The following is a 9,501-nucleotide window of genomic DNA, read 5'->3' as shown; positions in this document are numbered from 1 at the left end:
CACCACTCTGATCCTGCGTCCAAGGAAGCCCCAGCACCAGCTCACAAAGCTTCTGTAAAAATATTTAGTGTCATTTATACAAAATACAAGTAGGCTACATTTAGGTTTTTTTTATGGATGTAGTGGCTTGTGCACGCTCAGCGTTTTCATTGTAGTGCAGGGCTGCCAGGTATAGCCTTTCATTTCCGCCATGATACAAAAAAATGTAAATAATAGCAAAGGATGTACAAATTGTCACTAATTAGTAAGTATGTGAGGTGCTGGCCTGTAAAGAAGAACACATAATCATCTCAACTTAGTATTCAGGATGAGAAAATACTATTTGGATAAATATAGTCTGAAATCCCAAAAGATGGGGCTAAAACTCTCTATTTAGCAAAACTCTCTATTTAGGAAAACTCTCTATTTAGCAAAGCTCTTTGCTTAGCCTTTTCCAATCTGAGTTAGTTTTGAACCGTAACGTGCATGCTGTGTTTCTGACTCAATACAGATGATGTGTTGGAGAGGGGCTGAGCTCAGTAGACTGACTGTAATGAGTGCTAGCCACTAATTAGCCTGTTGCTAGAGGTAAGGCCTTGTCAACAACAACAGACCGACGGGGCTTTAGCTCAGTTTTACTCGTGGTGTGTGTCCCCCCTCGCATACATACACAGTGTTGTATCCTAACACACCCCCATTTATATTCATGTGCGCAAACAAGTAAACACACAAAAGCTTTTACATATAACGCTGCAAAACACGGCATGTCTCATTAGGGTAGCGTAGCTTAGCTTACAGATCGATGATATCTGATCGTTCTTACAGACTACAATCACAAAAGCGTTTACATATAACGCTGGAAAAAACGGCACTTGCCTACAGAAGATTACGTTTGTTATTATAACTTACTCAATATGATTGTAGAGGATACAAAATACTAATAAATAGGAGAATAAATACTTGTGTTATTGCCTAGGGCGTGGCTTTACAGCCTTCACACAGATCGCCATTACGGCAGTATGTCTGAACATGTTAGCAAATGCCTGATAATTCAAATGACAAAGCAAAGACTGCGGAGCGTACAAAATAAAATGCTACAAAAATATATAAACACCTAACCGATTACTATTTGGGTTTGAGGCGACATTGATACGGCAAAGCTACATGCTACATGCTACAAGCTAGAGATAGCTTTATCAGGAAAAACACAGCTAAATAAAAACGTACAGCTTCAAAATTGGATGTGTCCTCACTGGCCTGGTCCCGGATGGTTGGTATTGATCCCGGGTTTAGCATTACTTTGGAGGCATATCCGTGTTGGACTTGAGACAAGTTCATAAACATGTCCGTCGTAAAATGTTTGGAACACACAAACAGAAATCTGCCGTGGTCTTCTGGCACATGTCCCTTGTAAATTAAGTCTAGCCACAGATTCATTTCTTTTTCCACTGATGGCATTGCATGCAGTCCCCTGTCCCGAGTCTTGCAGCCAACAACAGCACAACGTTTAACTATCTTAGACATCCTGGCAAGAGCAGGCAAAAACACAGATGTGGGTTGATTTAGCCTGCCGATAGCCTATATGCGAATGAGAGGTTTGGCAATGCACGTGGCCGTGGCTCATTCCCCTGATAGGTGGAGAGTTGACCAATAAGCCGAGGACTTCTCTGTGACGTAGAAAAGTATTGAAATCTGGATCCGTTTTTTTCAGATCCGTTGCAGCCCCTTTTTTAGAGATTTGGCGAAGGAGGAAAATAGAGAGGGTTGTGTTTTCTGACACTTGGTGAGTTCCCTGGAACACCGGGGACACATATTCATGTATACAAGACGTACAAAGGTGCATTTTGCATGATAGGTCCCCTTTAAGAAAATAATAGAAGTATTATCAGCTAAATGTACTCAAAGTATCAAAAGTACAGTATGCGGAATGGCTCTGTTCCCTGTATTACATTACCATTGATATTATCCTGCCAATAACAAATACATGGAAGAGCATGTTCATTTGTCAATACGATGGCACTTTTTTTATATATTTTTTAAAATACCGGTTGGTATATATATATATATATTAGGAAATACAGTACTATATGATTTCATTTATATCACATGTTTTTGATCTGTAAAAAGTGAGTAAATATACAATATTGCCTCTGGAATGCAGTGATTATATTGAAATTAAAAAGGTATACGTTAAAAAACAAAGGAAGGCCCTTTCTTGAAGTCATAACTGATGCAATTAACATGCAAATAGACATTAAAATATGCTTTGAAGGCTGTTAATGTGTTTAATTTGAGTTTAAACTGTTATGTTGATATGATAAAAAACATTTTGACTCAAATGTAACACAAACGTCAAGATATCATTATAGGCCTATTACAGATATACAGATGGGTGGGTATATATATATATATATATGGGGCCATATATATATATATATATATATATATATATACCCCCCTGGTGGGTGGAGGGGGTATATATGTCTATTTTCATGTTAATTGCATCAGTCAGGAGGACGAGACTGAGCTGACAGCCCAAGAGCACAGATCTCGGGCGGATGGCCCGGGGGCAAGGCAGAGTTCAAAAAGGGGGACTCGGGCGGACGGCCCGGGGGCAAGGCAGAGTTCAAAAAGGGGGAACTCGGGCGGACGGCCCAGGGGCAAGGCAGAGTTCAAGGAGGGGCAAAGACCACAGCTCTCAGGGGACCGGGCAGGAGCCGGTGTTGACCGGACAGTAACCAGAGCCGGTGGAACAGGTGTCGGCAAGACTCCCCACGGAAGAGGACAAGGACCCCCGGTGAGACATGTGATGTCGAGGCCTCCAACGAAACAGGACATGGGGTTGGCAGGACCCCCGGCAGGAGAGTAGTCGGCGGGGCCTCCAACGGCACAGGACATAGGATTGGCAGGACCCCGGCAGAAGAGTAGTCGGCGGGACCTCCAACGAGACAGGACAAGGAGCTGGCAGGACAAGGAGCTGGCAGGACCCCCAGCGGAACCTCCAACGGGACAGGACATAGGGTTGGCAGGACCCCCGGCAGAAGAGTAGTCGACGGGGCCTCCAACGGGACAGGACACAGGGTTGGCAGGACCCCCGGCAGGAGAGTAGTCGGCTGGGCCTCCAACGGCACAGGACATAGGATTGGCAGGACCCCGGCAGGAGAGTAGATGGCGGGACCTCTAACGAGACAGGACAAGGAGCTGGCAGGACCCCCAGCAGAACCTCCAACGGGACAGGACATAGGGTTGGCAGGACCCTCGGCAGGAGAGTAGACGGCGGGACCTCCAACGAGACAGGACAAGGAGCTGGCAAGACCCCCAGCGGAACCCCCAGCGGAACTTCCAACGGCACTTGAGTGGGAACTCAAGAGAGGGCTTGAGAGGAATCTCAAGAGGGAACTAGATCGGAGACTCGAGAGGGGACTGGAGAGGGAACTCGAGAGGAGACTGGAGAGGGGACTCGAGAGGGGACTTGAGAAGTGTCTTGAACGGGGACTCGAGAGGGGACTCGAGAGGGAACTCGAGAGGTAACTCGAGAGGAGACTTGAGAGATGACTCGAGAGGTGACTTGGAAGGAGACTTGAGAGGTGACTCGGAAGGAGACTTGAGAGGTGACTCGGAAGGAGACTTGAGAGGTGACTTGAGAGGAGGCTTGAGAGGTAGCTCGAGAGGAGACTTGAGAAGGCCCAGGAGAGGAGACTGGAGAGGGAACTTGAGAGAGGACTTGAGAGGGGACTTGTGTCGGCTGGTACGCCGAAAGGACACGGGGAGCTGGCGTCGGACGGGGAGCCAACAGGAGACGAGGTGCTGGAGTCGGCCGGTATGCCGACAGGACACGGACAGCTGGCGTCGGACAGACAGCCAACAGGAGACGAGGTGCTGGAGTCGGCCGGTATGCCGTCAGGACACGGGGAGCTGGCGTCGGCCGGTACTCCGACGGAACACGGGGAGCTGGCGTCGGCCGGAGACGAGGGGCTGGAGTCGAAACCATGGCTGCTGGGGCCAGGACTGAGGCGGGAACCATGGCTGCTGGGGCCAGGACTGGGGCTGGAACCATGGCTGCTGGGGCTAGAACTGGGGCCGGACCCATGGCTGCTGGGGCCAGAACTGGGGCTGGAACCATTGCTGCTGGGGCCAGAACTGGGGCTGGAACCATGGCTGCTGGGGCCAGAACTGTGGCTGGAACCATGGCTGCTGGGGCTAGAACTGGGGCCGGAACCATGGCTGCTGGGGCCAGATCGTAAGCCTGGCCCCTGGCTGTGTAAGACAGGTAATGGAGTATGGAAGCAAAGCTGCTTGGGCCGGTACTGGTGCATGGAGCCATGGCTGCTGGGGCCTGTACTAGGGCCGGAACCATGGCTGCTGGGGCCAGAACTGGGGCCGGAACCATGGCTGCTGGGGCCAGAACTGGGGCCGGAACAATGGCTGCTGGGGCCGGAACCATGGCTGTGTGGGCCGGTTCTGTAGTCGGAACCATGGCTGCTGGGGCTCAGACTGCTAGCCTGGCCTTGCAACATCTCCTCTTAGCAGCCGCCTGAATACTCCGTGGACCTCGTGGGCCAGACGAGTTCCGGAATACAACTCCTGGACAGGAGCAGGAACTGGGGCAGAAGCACAGGTTGACTTCAGGCGGAACCCACCAAGGCGTATGGTGCCAGGTTGGGAATTGGGAGACATGGAGCTAGCATGCCTGGTGCTAGCAGGCCGGGAATCACCTGTTTCAAGGAATTCCAAAATCCAGTCACGTAAGAACTCAACGAAACATAGTTTCTCTGCTGCCAACCGGTGCACCTCTACCAGAGCGGCCCTCTTCTGCCGAACACTGGATGCTCCCTTCCACCAATCAAAGCAGCAAGCCAGATAGAAGGTAAACTGCTGTAGTTCTACCTCCCATGGAGCATATGCTGGGTCCATGTTTGGTCGGTTAATAATATTACTGTGTGTGTTGGAAGCAGGACCCAAATGCAGATATAAACTGAAAAAACTCCTTTATTTCAAGGCTAGGATATAACAAAGACAAAACAGAACACTCACCGACGAACTAGTCATGACACAAGACGAACCGACAAAGACAGACAGAAAAACCAGAACTTAAATACACACAAGACTAATCACACAAACAAGACACAGGTGAGGAGCGAGGAGAAAACACAGGGGCCACAGGTGAACACAATCGGGTAATCAGACACACCAGGGAAACTAACGACAGGGAACCACAGACAGATCTAAAGACAAAACACAACGCAGACAGAAAACCAAAGACAGATCTAGACAAGACAAAACACCATAAAAACAGATCGTGACATTCTGAGGCTTCAAGCTGGAACCACGTGCTATATCTGCTTTGAGTTCATTTATAAAAAAGTGCTGGAGCTTGACTGCATAGCATTTTTAGAGCCTGATCTACATAGTAAACTCAATATGACGTTACATTTAAAATCCTTTTTTTCAGTAATCATGAAGTCTCAAAGGCACCCTCCAGCGATATTGACCAATACTGAAAAGTGTCAAACTAAATTCAGTTTTCAAATTTTACTTTCATGTTTTTATATGTATTCAGTGTCAGAGGAAGACATAACACAACTCAAGAAGAGATAACTCTGTAATGGTTATTAGCAAGTTACAACCCTGTCTCCTAAAGATTACGTTCCCACAGAATTAAACTGCATTCTCAATTACGTTTAGCTAGAAACGTATTTTCTCCCACGTTACGTTTCTTATGTACGTATCTTAAAGACGTTTATTTTCTACATATCTTTGCCATTTATTGTCTTGCTTATAATAATGATAATAGTCATTTATAAATATCATTTTAGAGCACACATTTGAAATCAGTAGGCGAGGCTGTAATTTCACCAGCTGTTACTCTCATGAGCTAGGCAGAAAATAATAGTTTCAACATGCCAAAAAGCTGCTGTGTCGTTTATTGCACCTCAAATATTAAAACAAATCCAGAGTTACGTGTTTCTGTACTTCTTCTAAGAAGAAAGGACAGTAACAGAAGATCTCTGTGACGCCATATGTGGTGTTGTTAATGCGATATGATATCCGAAAAAAAATTCAGTTTAGGATGGCCAAAGACACTACACTACCCATAATCCCCAGCTATCGTTTGGGACTACAGTCCCGTTGACAAACCCCGTGATTAATCTTCAAGCTCTGGGATTGGATGTTGGAGTGGCAGTGCGCCAAGGTTACACCGAGCGTCAAGCTCTTTGAAATGGAACGAAACCACGGCAGACTATTCAAAACTGGACTCGAACGCGTCCCGAGAACTACACATGCTGGCTATTGTGTTTCGCAACACGTTCTCTATGGCACGTCTCTACTGGGAATTGTAGTTTTAAAAGACGTTTTTGTTTTTCCCAAAATTAGAAGTTGACAGTATTAAACTGTGTACAGCCCTGGAGGTTTAGGTGATAGGAAACACATTGGTGTGTACAAATTTAAAACATGTAATTACTAAATGGGTGAAAATCGCTTGTATCCATAATGGGCAACATTAATATATACCCACATGACAGCTCATTGTTACTTTGTAATTCTACTCCACTACAATTCAGAGGTTAACCTGGTATTTGTACTCCACTACATTTATTTGAGTTACTTTGCGAATTCTGATTAATGATGTGAAATATAAACAACCTTTAAAGCAGACTTTAGTTACACCTGAGTAAAATTCAGGGAAAGTGCCAACAGTCAGGAGAGATATTTGATAGTTGGTGCTTGAGAAGACTAAACATTTATCTGCAGATCTCTATAAAGTATATTAATTACTCGTTATTCTCTACTAATAGTTAATTAAAAACTGTATATAATTGCTATTTTGCACATCCCTTTCAAGATTTCAAGATTTTCTAAGGTTTATTAACATATCATATACACAACTACGGTGTAGTCATGCAACAGTGTGACAACAAGACATCTATCAATATGTGTGTATACCTCCATCATTAAACTGTCCAATTCTGCACATTTCTTATACTATCTACATACATAAGAGTATAATTAATGTGTATAATATCAGTTAAAATTAGTGCTTCAACATAGTTAACATTGCAGGAAAGTAATCTATTAGACGTTAAGTACTTTGTCAGGCTTAATATATCTATCTGTAGATAGATACCCCCAAAGCTTTTTTCTTATTTGAAAGAAGACCTTAACCTAAAGTATTCTTAAATGTATTAATAAAGGTTAATTAGTTTGTCTGTTTTGCACCTCCTCCTATTAATATCTTTGTACATCCTGCACTAAACTGTTTTATTGTAGAGATCAGTTACAGTATCTTCTTGATTTTTGATATGCTATATTTCTATCATTGACCTTCTACTTTCCCCCTATGAAAGTATGTATTCTTAATATTTTTTTCATCAAATAACATTATTCAACAAAAATAATTCAATAACATGCTTTAACCACTAGGCGCTGCACACAAGGTACACACAGCATACTAATAATAACTTTGTATTATTAGTGTAGGACACTTATGAATGTATAACATAGGAAGATGTGTAGTTTACTAGTTTTAATCATGATTTTACATAATGTTACAGGATATTGCTATACTATTTCTCATGTTTTACTTCTACACATTAATATCTGATTTCTAAAACATCACAGACAGAAAGGTATATCCGTCATTTAATGGTAAGCTATTGAAAATGTGATTACATAGATGTGTCTCCCATCACCCAAAACCCCTGACTGTTCTCTCAACTCAGTATTTACATTCTTATATTCAAAGAAAATCAGTAATATCTTTAAAAACTACAAGTCCTTTTCTATCAGCTGTGCACCGTTATGGTGTAAATACACCCTATCTACCAATTGGATCAAATATAAAAGTCAGGTGAATTAGTATTGATACTGCAAGGAGACGCATTTTGTGAAAAGAAATGCAAGATGTTGTTTAATTGTTGATATATTTATGATCCACGTCACGTTTTCAGTTTTGGCGGCAGTTCTTCAAGTTTGTCCAGAAGTCTTCTCATCAGGGCTCTATAAATAGAGACCCACGGCAGATGTGTAATATTTAATGAAGCCAAACCGTGTATTACAATGCCGTTATGTGATAACTTCCAAAGAGAAAAGACACTCGGAATAAAGTTTTTTTTTTTTTTTTTTTAAGTTTTCGGATATCATATCGCATTAACATCATATCCCAACATGCATTGCGGCTAAAACATCCAATCAACGAGCTTCAAGCTGAGGATCTTGGGTAATCTGTTCAGTGGGTGGTTTGCATGGGTGGTTTGTGGTTGTCACTGTCACTACCCGGTCTGCAGCTCTGTCCGATCAGCAGTGCGCATGTGCGAGATGGTCCGTCATATTGGACAACGATAGTTACGGCTGTAACTACGGTTCTATGAGTCCCGGGTGACCGCCAGAGGCGGTGCTTTAGCACTGGATATGTCCATCGCGCGCATGCGCAGCTCGAGTACCAATAACAACAAAGTCACCTGTGACCCACGTGACACCGGCTATATCAGCCGGTATTGTCAGAGGATCTGTTCCCCGAATCTTCTCGCGAGCACACAAGAATTCTGAGTGACAGGAAACTCTGATGGTCATCCGGGACTCATAGAACCGTAGTTACAGCCGTAACTATCGTTCTATTTCGTCCCTACTGACCGCCAGAGGCGGTGCTTTAGCACTGGATGACTTATACCAACAATGTCATGAAGAATCCAAGCCCTTGCTCACCACTGGAAGCAGCGGAGCTCGGCAAAAGGACCACGCCCAAAGAATGGGGAGTGGCGACATTGACCTGATGACAACTGGAGAATGTGCCAGAAGACGCCCACGACGCCGCAGCGCAGATGGTCTCCAGGGGCACCCCTCTCAGGGCAGCCCAATATGTTGAGATGCTCCTTGTAGAGTGGCATCTCAGCCTGATGGCAGGGGGCGGCCACTGGCCCCGTAAGCCTGTGAGATGGTATCGACAACCCAGTGGGGCAGCCACTGGTTAGAGGGCCTAACCTCCTTTAGTGCCGCCTGGGCAAAATCAGAGTTGCTCCTCCTGCCGTATACAGGCAGTAGCCTTGATATACGCCCTTTGGGCACCCCCAGGGCACAGCAACTTCGATGTGCCGTACTCCTGAATGTCAAAGCGTGCCAGCTGGGCAGGCTGATTGAAGTGAGTTTGTGGAAGGACCCCGGGCGGGAATGCCACATTTGCCCAAAGGGCAACGCCTGAGAGTCTCATCTCGGGCATGTATTATTTATGGAGAGGACATGCAACTCCCCGACTCGCTTCCCTGAGGCTATGGCAAGCAGAAATTCTGCCTTCGTGGGCAGCCACCTAAGCCCCACCTGGGCCAGGGGCTCGAAGGGAGGAGATGATAGGGCATCCGGCAGCAAGGGCAGGTCCCAAGCCGGAGCCCTCGGGGTGCAAGGGGGACGTTGCCGTAAAGCCCCTCTCATAAAGAGGGACACCGACCTGTGGAACCCCGCCATGGCGCCGTCGACCCGAACATGTCGGGCAGAATCACAGCCACATAAATTCAGAGTGGAGTGAGAACG

Source organism: Pseudochaenichthys georgianus, chromosome 9 (genome assembly GCF_902827115.2).
Source record: "Pseudochaenichthys georgianus chromosome 9, fPseGeo1.2, whole genome shotgun sequence".
NCBI lineage: Eukaryota > Metazoa > Chordata > Actinopteri > Perciformes > Channichthyidae > Pseudochaenichthys > Pseudochaenichthys georgianus.
The sequence above is the reverse complement of the archived record's forward strand: the minus strand, read 5'-3'. Positions refer to the sequence as shown.